Genomic DNA, 16,641 nt, shown 5'->3' on the forward strand with positions numbered 1-16,641 from the left:
GTCATCTTAGTGACAATACTCCCTCCATCTGAATTTTCCTACTTCTTTTTTTTTTTCTAATTTTATTTTATTTTTAAACTTTACATAATTGTATTAGTTTTGCCAAATATCAAAATGAATCCGCCACAGGTATACATGTGTTCTCCATCCCGAACCCTCCTCCCTCCCCATACCATCCCTCTGGGCCGTCCCAGTGCACCAGCCCCAAGCATCCAGCATCGTGCATTGAACCTGGACTGGCAACTCGTTTCCTACATGATATTTTACATGTTTCATTGCCATTCTCCCAAATCTTCCCACCCTCTCCCTCTCCCACAGAGTCCATAAGACTGTTCTATACATCAGTGTCTCTTTTGCTGTCTCGTACACCGGGTTATTGTTACCATCTTTCTAAATTCCATATATATGCGTTAGTATACTGTATTTATGTTTTTCCTTCTGGCTTACTTCACTCTGTATAATAGGCTCCAGTTTCATCCACCTCATTAGAACTGATTCAAATGTATTCTTTTTAATGGCTGAGTAATACTCCATGGTGTATATGTACCACTGCTTTCTTATCCATTCATCTGCTGATGGACATCTAGGTTGCTTCCATGTCCTGGCTATTATAAACAGTGCTGCGATGAACATTGGGGTACACGTGTCTCTTTCCCTTCTGGTTTCCTCAGTGTGTATGCCCAGCAGTGGGATTGCTGGATCATAAGGCAGTTCTATTTCCAGTTTTTTAAGGAATCTCCACACTGTTCTCCATAGTGGCTGTACTAGTTTGCATTCCCACCAACAGTGTAAGAGGGTTCCCTTTTCTCCACACCCTCTCCAGCATTTATTATTTGTAGACCTTTGGATCGCAGCCATTCTGACTGGTGTGAAATGGTACCTCATAGTGGTTTTGATTTGCATTTCTCTGATAATGAGTGATGTTGAGCATCTTTTCATGTGTTTGTTAGCCATCTGTATGTCTTCTTTGGAGAAATGTCTATTTAGTTCTTTGGCCCATTTTTTGATTGGGTCATTTATTTTTCTGGAGTTGAGCTGTAGGAGTTGCTTGTATATTTTTGAGATTAGTTGTTTGTCAGTTGCTTCATTTGCTATTATTTTCTCCCATTCTGAAGGCTGTCTTTTCACCTTGCTTATAGTTTCCTTTGATGTGCAGAAGCTTTTAAGTTTAATTAGGTCCCATTTGTTTATTTTTGCTTTTATTTCCAATATTCTGGGAGGTGGGTCATAGAATATCCTGCTGTGATGTATGTCGGAGAGTGTTTTGCCTATGTTCTCCTCTAGGAGTTTTATAGTTTCTGGTCTTACATTTAGATCTTTAATCCATTTTGAGTTTATTTTTGTGTATGGTGTTAGAAAGTGGTCCAGTTTCATTCTTTTACAAGTGGTTGACCAGATTTCCCAGCACCACTTGTTAAAGAGATTGTCTTTAATCCATTGTATATTCTTGCCTCCTTTTCACAGAGCTAGAACAAATAATTTCACAATTTGTATGGAAATACAAAAAACCTCGAATAGCCAAAGCGATCTTGAGAAAGAAGAATGGAACTGGAGGAATCAACCTACCTGACTTCAGGCTCTACTACAAAGCCACAGTTATCAAGACAGTATGGTACTGGCACAAAGACAGAAATATTGATCAATGGAATAAAATAGAAAGCCTAGAGATAAATCCACGCACATATGAATTTTCCTACTTCTAACCCAAAACCACACCAACATAATCATTCCCCTGCATCTAGCACTTAAGTGTAGCAGGAATTTCAGAGACTGTGGTGAGTAGAGAATGTCTCAGGGGTCAAAGAAGTAAAGAGCACATATCTGCCTTGGGTGGAAGATGTGTGAGTTCTCCAGGCATTTATCTTAGACTCTGAGGAGGTAAGCAAAGTGTCTTCAGCACAAACCATTCACTGCAGAATGAAGCTGCTTCTGTTAAAACATGAAGGCTTTGAGGTACAATATAAAAAGATACTTCTCTTCACTATCCTCTCTCCAAAGTCATTTTATATTAACCACTTTTGGGAAAATAGTTAATTTACATTCTAATGAAATGAATACACACAACCAGCCAAATCTCTGTCTTAAAACACAGTAGTCATGTATACCTGTGATGGATTCATTTTGATATTTGGCAAAACTAATACAATTATGTAAAGTTTAAAAATAAAATTAAAAAAAAAAACACAGTAGTTGGAAAATATCCTGGATTTCAAGGCAGATGCCATGTGTTGAGGTCCCAGCTCTGCCATTTTCTAAAATTTACCTGTAAGTCATGGTCTCTTTAAAACTGAAATAATACTGTGTGATCTGCTCTCTGGGTGTTCTCATATCCATAGCTCTCAGTGGACATAGTATTATCATTACTTAACCCCTGTTACATGTCTACATATTCTTTTAAGTTAAGAAATTATCTTCATTAAACACTTAGAAAGTGAACTGGTTAGAGATGACCCTTAAGTGTCTGTTTTTTGGTACTCTGGAAACGTGGGGGCTCTCCACTTTAATCTTCTATGGACAGATACCAGGTTTACCTTGATTAACAGAAACACAGTTGTGGTAAGAGATGGGTGAAAGGGAGAGATTTCTTCAGTATATGGATTTAATTCCATTTGCAATTAGGTGAGGTGGAGATACAGAAAAGTCATGAATAACTGTAAAACCTTCAAAGATAAATTTTTGTATAATAGTTCAGCTGGCTGAAAGACATAAACTTCTACAACAATAAGAAGAAGTGAACACAGACAATCCTCTATTGATGAAGGCCAAAGATTTCATACATTAAGTGAAGGATGAGTTTAGTCCAGCAATCACAATAGTTAATTTACAAAACTAAAAAAGCAGAAAGAATTTGAGACAAGATATAGCATAAAATTAAATTCTTATATTTTTCCTTAAAGGGATATTTAGTTTCCTATGATTTTTAAAGCAGCATTTGTTAATTTATGTTAATGTTATTTTTAAGACACATTTCCTCTTGGTTTATTGATTTAACTTAATCCCTGTACTTTCCTCATCCTCCTCCAAGGTAAGCAATCTAATTCTTGTTATGTACATTGTTCTGTTCATAGGATTCCTTAAAGTTACATATTATTGTTTTATGGACATATATTTTCATTTTATATAAATTTTATCTGTAAATTTTATCATTTCTGTTGTGTAATTTTCTCACTGAGTACTACATTCATTATATAAACATCACCGTATGCAGTTATCGTTATCTAGTCTGTAGCAGCCAAGTAATACATGGCATCTCCTTGATGGTGTAACCTTCACATTTTGGCCTTCATTCTTCCAATAATGGGCACTGGGTTTGATGATTCCCTTTTTACCTATCATGAAGAAGCTGTGGTGAACTTCTTAGTACCTGTAATTACCCTGGATGAGAATGTCTTCAGTATTCATTTCTAGGAGCAAGATTACCAGGTTTTTTGCTTTGTGTTGACTAAAATGGTAGTAAACTGCTTTCCAGAATTCTGCCATAGTTCACTGTGAGAGCTCCAAAGCCTCGCATCTCCACCAATGCCAGCACACTCCTCAGACTACGGAGATTCTCAGTGATCAAAGAAATCTATGGAGTGTCTATGATACAGCCCTGGCTCTGTTCTATGTGCGGGAGGTATAGGGGAGACACAGTACTGATGGAACAGAAGGGCCTGATCTAATTTGGGTATTAATAGTCAGTGAAAATTCTCCAGGAAGAGGAAGTGATATTTGATCTGCGCTCTAAAAGGTAAGCTGGAGGACAATGTGAAAGCCAGTGAAGGGTCAGTGAGAAGACAAGCTAAGTATGCCAATCAGAAGGGAGGGTGTGTGCCAAGAAGGCCTGATATGGACATGAATATATAGCTTTTGTGAGAAAATTGGATAGTGTATTGTGCTTTCACTACATACCCACCAGAAAGGCTAAAATAATAAGGACCCATTATACAAGTGCAGGTGAGGATATAAGACAAATGTAACTGTCTTTCATTGCTGGTGGGAAAGAAAAATGGCACAAAGTAAAACCTGTACAAAACTTTCATAAATACTTAGGTTTCTCAAAGAATTAAAAACAATTACCATCTGATCCAGGAATTCCACTTGTGGGTATATAGTAAAAATTATTCAAATCAGATCTTGAAGAGATAGACTATATACTTAACATTCATTGAAGAATTATTCACACTAGCCAGAGGTGGAAGCAACCTAAATGCCCATTGTCACATGAATAGATAAAGGAAATGTGGTATGTACCTACAATGAGGTATTACTTAGCCATAAAAAAAGGTAGAAATTTTGTCATATGCTACAACAGGGATAATAAACCTTGACAACTTTATGCTAAGTAAAGTAAGCCAGTCACAAAAAGGCAAATACTGCATGATTCACATATATATCTAAAGTCATCAAATTCTTAGAATGGTGCTTACCAGGAGCTAGGCTAAGGGGAAAAGGAAAGTTGTTTAATAGGTATAGAGTTTTAGTTTTGCAAGATAAAAGTTCTAGAGATATGGGCATACAGTTAATACTACTGTACTGTGTACTTAAAATGGTCCATATAGTAAATGTTATGTGTTTTTTCCATATTAACAACTTCACAGCAGCTTTATTCACAACAGACCCTAATTGGCAGAAGATCTGAAGAGAGATTTTTCCAAAGAAGATACATATTTAATAGATGACCAGCAGGTACATGAAAAGATGTTCAACATTACTAATTATCAGGGAGATGCAAATCAAAACCAGATATTTAATCTATTTCAAAGGTGGCAAGATCCTACAATGGAGGAAAGACAATCTCTTCAATAAGTGATGCTGGGAAAACTAGACAGGTACATGTAAAAGAATGAAATTAAAGTACTCCATAACACCATATACAAAATAAACACAAAATGGATTAAAGACCTAAATGTAAGACAAGGTACTTCTTTGGGATCGACATGTATACACTGCTATATTTAAAATAGATAACCAATAAGAACCTACTGTATAGCATAGGGAACTCTGATCAGCAGTCTGTAATAACCTAAATGAGAAAAGAACTTGACAAAGAATAGATACATGTATACTCTGCTGTGCACCTGAAATTAACACAACATTGTGAGTCAACCATAGTTCAATATAAAATAAAAACTTTAAAAACTAGATGGCTTGCTCAAACTATTGTTTCTATCTTGGATGCCTCTGTTCTTACTTACTAGGTGAAACCCTCCATTTTTCTACCCCAGCTCAGTTGTCCTGCCTCTGTGGTTTGTTCCCAGTTCTTGGCCTATGTTAAGTCTTCTTTGATCCTATAGCTCAGTCTATCAAATGACTTATCATTTACTGTAGTTGGTTGTGTACGTTTGATCCTGTGGTAGAAAGAATGATAGCCCCCCACCAAGATGTCCTAGTCCCTGGAAATTGTGGATATGTTTCCTTGCATAGCAACACTGACTTAGTAAATATGGTAAGATTAAGGACCTTGAGACAGAGAGATGATCCTGGTGGGACCATGCTAGGATCTTACAAGCAGAGAGACCTCCCTGTTTTTGAGCCAGCTTTTTTCCTCCTTCAGTCAGAGAGAGAGAGAGGATGAAGACTGCACAAAGGTCGGAGATGTGAAATTGCTGGCTTTGAAGACAGAGGAAAGAGGTCACGAACCAAGGAATGCGGGAGCCTCTAGGAAGTGAGAAAGGCAAGGAAACAGTCTCTTCCCTTAGCGCCTCTAGCATGGAACAAGACTTGGCCAACCTCTATACTTTAACCCAGAAACTTGTCACTCTTCTGACCTTTTTGTCATTTTGAGCCACTAGGTCTGTAGTAATATTTTCTTTAGGATAGTAAGAGAAAATGAATACAATCTCCGAATATGTGAAAATTTTGAAGACTCCATGGAAACTCTGTGACCCTCACTCTCAACACTGTCTGGCATGTAGAAAATAATCAGAAAATGTTTAAATGGACCAGATGTTCTCCCTGCTTCTACTGCCGCAGCAGCTGCCAAGTTGCCCCAGTCATGTCCGACTCTGTGCAACCCCACAGACGACAGCCCACCAGCCTCCCCCATCCCTGGGATTCTCCAGGCAAGAACACTGGAGTGGGTTGCCATTTCCTTCTGTAGTCCGTGAAACTGAAGTCGCTCAGTCGTGTCCGACTCTTCACAACCCCGTGGACTGCAGCCCACCAGGCTCCTCCGTCCATGGGATTTTCCAGGCAAGAGCACTGGAGTGGGGTGCCATTGCCTCGTCCTGCAGATCACAGAATAATCCTGGCATCTGTCAGCGTCATTCCCATATCCCCCTTCACCTCACCAAAGACAATCCCTTTCTCCATTCAGACACTTTGCTTTCCCTTCCTGTCTCTATTATGTTTCCTCAGTTAATCCATCTCTATGGTATGAGTACTATGGATTCTGGTCAGCCAGCGTATCTGAAAAATGGATACTGTCAATGGTACTGTGGAAGAAAAATGTAAAACACACATTTTGAAAACTTATAGAAAGATAAAAACATTGATTCCCTCAGAAAATAGTAAATAGAGACAATAAGACAAAGAAAGCTCACACAGTACTACGAATTGCCATTACCATTTTAACAATGTTTCATCATCTGTCTTGAACTCTTTCAGTACAAAGTACTTATTACCTACAATGTATTAGGCATTGTAACAGTTCTCGTCAGCCAATCACAAGATTAGTTAATTGAATCAATTTATTGCTTAGTGATTATCAATCTCTTATTTTTAATGACTACACTACTGATTTAACCTATGAACATATTAAATATTAAACATACAGATGCCCAGGTACAATCTATTTCTAATATTGTAGGTCACTAGATGATGAACAATATATTAAGGAAGGGAAAACAACAATGCAAACTGAAGCAGCAGGAAAATGACAGAAAAATAATAAAAGCCAACCTTAATACTGAGTATTTACCATGTTGTCAAGTTCTTAAGATGAATTATCTCATTTCATCCTCAAAACCCTATGAAATTTCCCCTTCATTTTAAAAACAAGGAAAGTAAATCCCAGAGAGATAATAACTGTTGATCAGGCACATGTTGCTTAATTTGGAGATGGGATTTGAACCTAGGGAAGATCCGATGGAGGAGGGCATGGCGACCAACTCCAGTATTCTTGCCTCAAGAACCACATGGACAGAGGAGCCTGGCAAGCTAGAGTCCATGGGGTTGCAAAGTCAGACACAGCTAAAGTCACTGAGCACATACAAAGCTGATTCCAGAGTCACACTCTCCTCTTCCTCTGTAGTGGTAAGAAGATAACAGTGAAGAAGTATATTGTTTCTTTTTTTCAAATTAAACACTTATTTGTAAACAAACTCAAACACACTGGATTTATTCCCTAAGAGTTCACACACATCCCAAGAACACACTTAAGGCACTGAACACAGAGAAAAATGATGGGCCCAGGAGGAGGACAGGAAGGTAAGAAGGGGCATACTGTCCTTTCCCTTACTAGGAGCTTCCTAATCTCAGCCCACTTTTCAACTAATGAATTGTTGACACTGGATGAAAATTAAGAATAAAATGAATACTGGAATGTTTGCCTGGCTAGATAAATCAAGTGCTCAAAATAATGGTATCATAGAGAAAAATCAGAAACTTGAATAACTGCTGCAACATTTAGCTTCCAGAAACCCGTAAGAGACAATCCCCAAACATGGAAAACCAAGTTGTATTTCTATTAGACATAAATGTGTATTTAATAGGTCTCTATTTCTATATAAATCTCCAGATACAGGAAAATGGGGTTATCAAGTCCTTGCCACTACTGATAAGCTACTGAAAGCCAAAGCAGATGCTTAGAAGTTTCCAGCTTATTATACTTTCATATACGTAAATGAGATAGGTTATTCAAAAAACAGAATGACAAGATTCAAAATGACACATTTTCCCATGCTTATGTATAATATAATGACTTGAGATCATCTCTTTCATGAGAAAAATTGACAGAAGTTGAAGATGAAATGATGAAGTTCCAGTGTGACTGAAAGGGCTTCCCTGGTAGCTCAGCTGTGTGACTGACACTATAATCAATAAACTGACATTTGAAAACCTAACTTTGTTTTGATTAAAAAACAGTCAGAAAATCCAGAGTGTAAATATGCTCCCAATAACTTAGGGGTTGATCATTCTGAACTCTTGGTTGCCAGAGAGAAATTGTCCTTGATTTTCAGCAGGGCCTGAACTGGTATCCAAGAATAAACCTCAGCACTGCACTGGCCTTTCCAAAGTAGAAGCATCTGAGACACACCTGACCAATGCAAACTATCATCTTTTAAAGGTGCAGTCTCCTGACACATGAAAAAAGCTAAGACCACTGCCTTCTCTCCCCAACGACACGCTCTACATGCCCAGTCCTGGTTCACGTTCTTTGAACATAGACCTTGGTCCCACTTAGCTTTGTCTTCTCCTTTTGTCCTGTTGTTTTTTTGCTGACCCACCACCAGTCATTTCCTTCCTGCTCAAGTCCTTTGCCACCTGAAAATTATGTTTTGAAAACTATACTTCAGTCAACCATCCCCCAAATGAATCCCCATCCTTTTTCTAATAATTTGTTATTCATGATCCATCAGTGAGTTATAAAAATGAAAAGACTTTGCACTGTGCTGTCATCTCGCCCACCTCCCCCTGCCCGCCCCCCTCAAAAAAAAATGAACAAAAAATACTTACAATGGTTCCTAGCCAGGAGCATTTTATCCTTTATTCACTAGTGGTAAATGAGTCAGATATGAGTTGGCCAGGAAAAGAGCTGCTTTACCCAAAATCTTAGTGCAAAGTGAGTCATCTCACTCCAAACACCAATATATTCTCCAAAATAACTGGCAAGAATTTCCTATAAAAAGAATCTTGCCTTCACCCTTTTCCATCCATTTAGCTCTCTGATTTTTCTAATTTTTCAATTTCCTGTGTACTTATAACATTGCATTCATAACAAAGGCCCAAGAACATTTCTACCTCTTTACCTCATTGTGAAAGCCATTTTTTTCTATATCGAGTAGGAGGACAATTCTGATAGCATTCCTGTGAAAAGAATAAATGCTCTGTGGCTTGCAAGGGTTTTCCCTGTCTGACTCTCTGTGATGAAATTCATGCCTGACTCAACAGAAATGCAAAAGCCAGTTCTAGAAGAATTTTTTCTTTTTCACTGCTGAAAAAGTGAGTTCAAAGCCACAGAAAATATTTCAAGCAAAACCATTTTCCTTCCCATAAGAAAAATTAATCAAAATAGATACAATGTTTAAAGCTGATAAAGAAACATGAATTCAAGCCACAAACTTCAACTTTGTTCCCCTGTACATCAAAACATTCATATTCCCCCATCCTTTCTCTGCCATCAGATGAAGCTTAAAAATCACTGTGAACTGAAGTCAGGGTCAAGTCCCTGTAGCTTATCAGGAGTCAAGCACACTGTGTACCTAAGGATAAACAAGCATGCTTACAGAGCAATTCCTGCAAAGTGCCGAGATTTTTATATTACATGGGGCTCACAACAGGGCTTACTATTCTTAACTATTCTAAGCTCTGCAATTTAACGGGAGAAATTACTTACAATTCACTCCACTCAGGCTAGAATTTAGCTTTGCTTCTCTATATTAAATGAATTCTAAAGAATAGCTATGCTCCTTTTACATCCAACACTAACAGATGTTAGTTTCCTTAGTTTTACAGCCCTCAAATGACAGACAACTAACTGTATTTGGCCTTGGGAATAACTACAACACCTCTGAATTATGAACTTGGTTTGCTTCTTAGCTGGGAACAGCAGGAGGTTAGTTCATATTATCAGATGTAAAATAAGTTTTCCCTTATGCTTCAGATACCCATATGAAGATGCCTTTTTAAGTGGTTGTAGGAAGAAAAAACAATTGCACAAAAATCTATTATTCAATGTATCTCCTGCTCTTTATGGACAAAGCAAGATGTTAAATCCATTAAACTCTGAATACCCAGTAAAAGCAAGAAAGCTAAAACTGTTCGAATTTGTGCATTCTTGGGAAAACTGCCAACTTATGTACTAGTAGCAGGATCTGTGTAATTAACGGTGATGTTATTGACAGAGGGAGTTCAATTTCACCCTCAGAAGCAATTTAGAAGTGCAAGCTGGCAGAGCTTTAGTAAAGCCTCACCTAGTCATCTTTAAACTGAAGAAATGTGACTCTGAAGTCCTCCACAGAGAGCACCGTTACTTTTCGTACATGTGTGGGGGTTTTGGTCTTCATACACGTGAAAAAAATCCTGAATGTAGCATGGTCTGTTGAACACCAAGATGTACACACATTTCTTAAAAGGAAGCAATCTTGCTGCTGCTGCTGCTAAGTTGCTTCAGTCGTGTCCAACTCTGTGCGACCCCATAGACGGCAGCCCACTAGGCTTCCCCATCCCTGGGATTCTCCAGGCAAGAACACTGGAGTGGGTTGCCATTTCCTTCTCCAATGCATGAAAGTGAAAAGTGAAAGTGAAGTTGCTCAGTCGTGTCCGACTCTAGCGACCCCATGGACTGAGGTCATCATTTTTTTCCCTGAAAACTATTCATATGAAGGCTTATTAAAATCAACACCTTCTTATCATAAAGTAAAATAACATCAGACCCAAGTCCATACATTCCTTTACACACATTCCTATCTCCTTGGGAGGTAACTTTTCTCTTCATCCAGTAGTTGTATGTCATGGACAGTCATAGAAGGTTATGCAACTGACAAGCCATACCTCCAGCTTCTGCTCCCCTTTTCCCCCTTTGTTAGTAATTTCAGAATGATGAGAGAAAGAAAAATAGTATCTTGAAAAACAGAGATAACTAAGGAAAGAAGTCCACAAGAAGCTTTTTCCATAATGATCTGCACAAAATTATCTACCAAGGAGTGACTTTTCTCACCTTCTCATCCCTCTATCTCTCTGTGAACTGCAGCCACATGCTCCAGCTCTGTGCTTCTCATGGAGAATGAAACACGTCAATTCCTAAGAGCTGACAGCATGCGCTGTGGCCTCTATGGCTTCTGAGAAGACAGGTGGTGGAGGAGTCAGGGGAAGAGGCTGGAGAGAGGTTCATGAGTGCTCATGATGAGCCTGGATGTAACCAAAATCAATGATCCCCCCTCTCCATGTTGGAGTCCTACCTGTTGTCTTCTTGAGCAAAGGGCTGTTCCACGTCCACTGTCAGGGAGGCCAGGGCAGAAACAGTCTCTGTCTCCTCTTGCAGCTGGGCCCCAGCCAGAGCACAGCCCCTTGGCATCGCCACCATCCTTACCGACTTCCAGTATTGGCCTAAAAAAAAAAGAAAAAACATGCGTCATACTGTATAGGAATTTTTGTTCAAACAGTATTAATCAGAATACATGTATAGGTTCAACTCAGAGTAGTTGTTAAGTTAAAATTCAGAGTGTTATAAAAAAAAAAAAAAGTTCACAAAGTTATACGCAGTTGTAATTTGATTTCTTAACTTTATGATTAAGTCTTTTTCTCAGCCTAGAATGCCAAGTTGTGAAGGGTTCATATTCCCAAGCCTGAGTCTCTCCCTTGCTCAGAAGTTAATATAGTGAGAAATAATCCATGGTCTAATGAACTCACCCTCAGACTGACAGCTGTCTCTGCATCTAAGTAAGCAAACTCTGGGGACTGTGCCCTCTGGGTAAGCCTCACGAGACTGGGAGGTAGAACTCTTACAGAGAAACTGAATGAAGTAGTAATGTGAAAAACTGCTACTTGAGCCATTAACTTTTTTTTTTTAATGAGGTTGGAATATTAAATGAAAAGAAAAGCCCAGAAATGCCAGCAGGAATTGAATGGCAACTTTGCCAGAACAATCAGGTTTGTTAGTCCTGGATGTTCTTTCTTTCTCAACCCCAGGGTGTGTATTAGAACAATAACTGATTTAAAACTTTAATATATGCATTGGCTGATGTTGGCGCCCTTCCATAAGTTATACGGATGTTTCTTTTTTTAAGGAAAGCAGGGGAAGGAAAATGAGAGGAAAATAGGAGGCAATTTCATGAGAACATGCCAGTGGGATATATATGAAAGAATAGAGTCAACAGTCTTTTTGCAGCCCCTATGCTATTTTTTTTCCTTTGTGAAGTGTTCCATAGCCCCAAAACAAAGCAGGAGAATCTCCCTAGGTGCTGACATGACTCGCCTCCCCAAGTAAGAAAAATCTCAGCAGCCTGACCAATTAAGTGGGAAGTTGGCATGGTAAATAGCTTATTTCCCAAAACTAAATAAACAGAAGTCATGCTAGAGTAGAAAACACAAGTGGGTGACTACTGGATTGGGGGGTAAGATAACTGGGTTCTTGCCCCAGTTCTGCCTCTAACCATCCTAACAGGCTGGCAAGGCCCTTTGGCACTTCATTTCTGCTTCTCAAAAACAGTGGGATAACCTCAGATTCTTTCCAGCTATACCTAACTTTTCATGGTTGGCCTTTCCTTACCTTACTGCTTCACAAAGGACTGGATGTCACATCATGCGAGTGGGGGAGGCCCAGTCTCCCCATCTACCCCTCGTGTCATCAGAACCTTCTGACAGAGTTATCTACTACTACAACTTTATTGTTGGGATCACCTTGTCTGACCAAAGCCAGAAGGTTTTTAATTTGGACCAAATGATAGAAATTCTAAATGAACGCATGCACGAAGTAACATTTTTTGAAAGCCAAGATTGTGCCAGATGTTGAAGGACACAAAGATGCTTCCCTAACAGCAAGGAATTCATGGTCTAGTTGAGAAAGCCCTTTGAGTTAATGAGTCATGACAATTCTATGTGGGAAAGGCCTGACTGATCCTGAGATTCCTCTCAGTAATAAGAAGAATGTATACTTTTGAGGCCAGGAAGATGAGCAAAAACTTGCCAGAAAAAATAACACTTGACCAAGTATTTGAAAGACCATCAGAAGTTAGTCAAGGTCAAACAGAGGAAGATGGTGGTGGTGAGGTATTCGTAGAAGAGCAAATAGCATACAGAAATGTGCAGAGATCCAAGTCTCTCTTTTTTACCAGGGTAACAAGCCCCACTGCCAGGCACAAGTGGAATGTGGGCTGGATGGAACCCAATGAGAGAGACTGCTGTGGTAGGCAAGGGCTAATTAAACACACAGTCTCACAGAACATGTCAGTGACTTTGGCCTTCAACTTGTGGGTGATGAGGGGCCATGTTAAACAGAAGAGGCAGAGCATCAGGTTTAAATTTCTCAAAAACCCTTCTGGAGAGATTATGGACAACTGATCAGCAGATGATGAGAGTGGTGGCAAGAAAACCAATTTTGCATCTTGGCAAAAATACAGGCAGGAAATATGATGTCTAAAATAAAAATAAGGGATGGAACAAAAATAAAGAGATGGACTAAAGAGAGGCTTAGGAGGTGAGCAATGGAAATGTATCTTGTCTTTAATAGCTTCCTACCTCTCTCAACTTTGAAAGATTATCCTCAATTGACAGTTCCAATCCTAGAACCTAATTTCTCAACATCACAATGTCATTATCATGTTACCCAAGTTGGAAATGTCAAATTCCATCTGTAAGTGCTTTCACAAAACATTATTATTAGTCATTATTGTAGCACATGACATTCACAAAAAGCAGGTGATTCTGGAAATCATCACTTACTTTTTCTCTGGAGTGACAAATGTGAGACCTCTCACAAATAAACAACAGGTGATTTTAGAGGTTATATTATAGATAATAGGAAACTAGTGTTATTGAGCTCGCAGTATGTGCCAAGGACTGTGCTAGGTACTGTCACATGTATAATTTAATCTTCATGACAATTAAATATACAATGTTAGATAATTTTTTCTCTAAGAACACAAGGCTAACAAGCAGAGGAGTGGAAATCCTCACCCAGGACTGCCTGAGTCCAGAATGTTTCTTCCTCTGTGAGCTCCTGTCCTCCTATATTTGGTCCTGCTGTATCATCTCCCTTCAGTGCAGTTCATTTCAGTCGCTCAGTCGTGTCTGACACTTTGCAACCCCATGAATCACAGCACGCCAGGCCTCTCTGTCCATCACCAACTCCTGGAGTTCACCCAAACTCATGTGCATCGAGTTGGTGATGCCATCCAGCCATCTCATCCTCTGTGGTCCCCTTCTCCTCCTGCCCCCAATCCCTCCCAGCATCAGAGTCTTTTCCAATGAGTCAACACTTCGCATGAGGTGGCCAAAGTATTGGAGTTTCAGCCTCAGCATCAGTCCTTCAAATGAACACCCAGGACTGGTTTCCTTTAGGATGGACTGGTTGGATCTCCTTGCAGTCGAAGGGACCCCCAAGAGTCTTCTCTAACACCACAGTTCAAACGCATCTATTCTTCACTACTCAGCTTTCTTCACAGGCCAACTCTCACATCCATACGTGACCACTGGAAAAACCATAGCCTTGACTAGATGGACCTTGTTGGCAAGTAATGTCTCTGCTTTTGCATATGCTATCTAGGTTGGTCATAACTTTCCTTCCAAGGAGTAAGTGTCTTTTAATTTCATGGCTACAGTCACCATCTGCAGTGATTTTGGAGCCCAGAAAAATAAAGTCTGACACTGTTTCCACTGTTTCCCCATCTATTTCCCATGAAGTGATGGGACCAGATGCCATGATCTTCATTTTCTGAATGTTGAGCTTTAAGCCAACTTTTTCACTCTCCACTTTCACTTTCATCAAGAGGCTTTTGAGTTCCTCTTCACTTTCTGCCATAAGGGTGGTGTCATCTGCATATCTGAGGTTATTGATATTTCTCCTGGCAATCTTGATTCCAGATTGTGCTTCTTCCAGCCCAGCGTTTCTCATGATGGACTCTGCATATAAGTTAAATAAGCACGGTGACAATATACAGCCTTGACGTACTCCTTTTCCTATTTGGAACCAGTCTGTTGTTCCATGTCCAGTTCTAACTGTTGCTTCCTGATCTGCATATAGGTTTCTCAAGAGGCAGGTCAGGTGGTCTATTATTCCTAGCTCTTTCAGAATTTTCCAGTTTATTGTGATCCACACAGTCAAAGGCTTTGGCATAATCAATAAAGCAGAAATAGATGTTTTTCTGGAACTCTCTTGCTTTTTCCATGATCCAGTGGATGTTGGCAATTTGATCTCTGGTTCCTCTGTCTTTCCTAAAACCAGCTTGAACATCAGGAAGTTCACAGTTCACGTATTGCTAAAGCCTGGCTTGGAGAATTTTGAGCATTACTTTACTAGCATGTGAGAGGAGTGCAATTGTGCGGTGGTTTGAGCATTCTTTGTCATTGCCTTTCTTTGGGATTGGAATGAAAATTGACCTTTTCCAGTCCTGTGGCCACTGCTGAGTTTTCCAAATTTGCTGGCATATTGAGTGTAGAACTTTCACAGCATCATCTTTCAGGATTTGGAATAGCTCAACTGGAATTCCATCACCTCCACTAGCTTTGCTTGTATTGATGCTTTCTAAGGCCCACTTGACTTCACATTCCAGGATGTCTGGCTCTAGGTAAGTGATCACACCATTGTGGTTATCTAGATCATGAAGGTCTTTTTAGTATAGTTCTGTGTATTCTTGCTACCTCTTCTTAATATCTTCTGCTTCTGTTAGGTCCATACCATTTCTGTCCTTTATCGAGCCCATCTTTGCATGAAATGTTCCCTTGGTATCTCTAATTTTCTTGAAGTGATCTCTAGTCTTTCCCATTCTGTTGTTTCCTCTATTTCTTTGCATTGATTGCTGAGGAAGCCTTTTTTTTTTTTTTTTTTAATCTCTCTTTGCTATTCTTTTGAACTCTGCATTCGATGGGAATATCTTTTCTTTTCTCCTTTGCTTTTCACTTCTCTTCTTTTCACAGCTATTTGTAAGGCCTTCTCAGAAGCCATTTTGCTTTTTTGCATTTCTTTTCCATGGGGATGGTCTTGATCTCTGTTTCCTGTACAATGTCACGAACCTCTGTCCATAGTTCATCAGGCACTCTGTCTATCAGATCTAGTCCCTTAAATCTATTTCTCACTTCCACTGTATAATCATACGGGTTTTGATTTAGGTCATACCTGAATGGCCTAGTGGTTTTCCCTACTTTCTTCAATTTAAGTCTGAATTTGGCAATAAGGAGTTCATGATCTGAGCCATAGTCAGCTCCCAGTCTTGTTTTTGCTGACTCTATAGAGCTTCTCCATCTTTGGCTGCAAAGAATATAATCAATCTGATTCAGGTGTTGACCATTGGTGATGTCCATGTGTAGAGTCTTCTCTTGTGTTGTTGGAAGAGGGTGTTTGCTATGACCAGTGCGTTCTCTTGGCAAAACTCTATTAGCCTTTGCCCTGCTTAATTCTGTACTCCAAGGCCACATTTGCCTGTTACTCCAGGTATTTCTTGACTTCCTACTTTTATATTCCAGTCCCCTATAATGAAAAGGACATCTTTTCTGAGTGTTAGTTCTAAAAGTTCTTATAGGTCTTCATAGAAGCATTCAACTTCAGCTTCTTCAGCATTACTGGCTGGGGCATAGGCTTGGATCACCGTGATATTGAATGGTTTGCCTTGCAAATGAACAGATATCATTCTGTTGTTTTTGAGATTGCATCCAAGTACTGCATTTCAGACTCTTTTGTTGAATATGATGGCTACTCCCATTTCTTCTGGCACCCCACTCCAGTACTCTTGCCTGAAAATCCCATGGATAGAGGAGCCTGGTAGGCTGCAGTCCATGGGGTCG

The 16,641-nt window shown here is 39.4% G+C and overlaps 1 pseudogene across 1 annotated transcript in view; it reads right to left on the reverse strand.

The window, feature by feature from the left end:
* Positions 1–10,850: 10,850 nt before the first annotated feature.
* LOC147374535 (histone deacetylase 9-like) overlaps positions 10,851–16,641 on the reverse strand; it is a 300,860-nt pseudogene continuing 295,069 nt past the window's right edge. The window contains exon 14 of the transcript XR_015162870.1: positions 10,851–11,250. The product of XR_015162870.1 is annotated as a histone deacetylase 9-like (transcript). The remainder of the gene's footprint in view (positions 11,251–16,641) is intronic.

This window comes from Bos grunniens, chromosome 4 (genome assembly GCF_055505025.1).
Source record: "Bos grunniens cultivar Pamir isolate PY7600 chromosome 4, Bosgru_T2T1.0, whole genome shotgun sequence".
Lineage (NCBI taxonomy): Eukaryota > Metazoa > Chordata > Mammalia > Artiodactyla > Bovidae > Bos > Bos grunniens.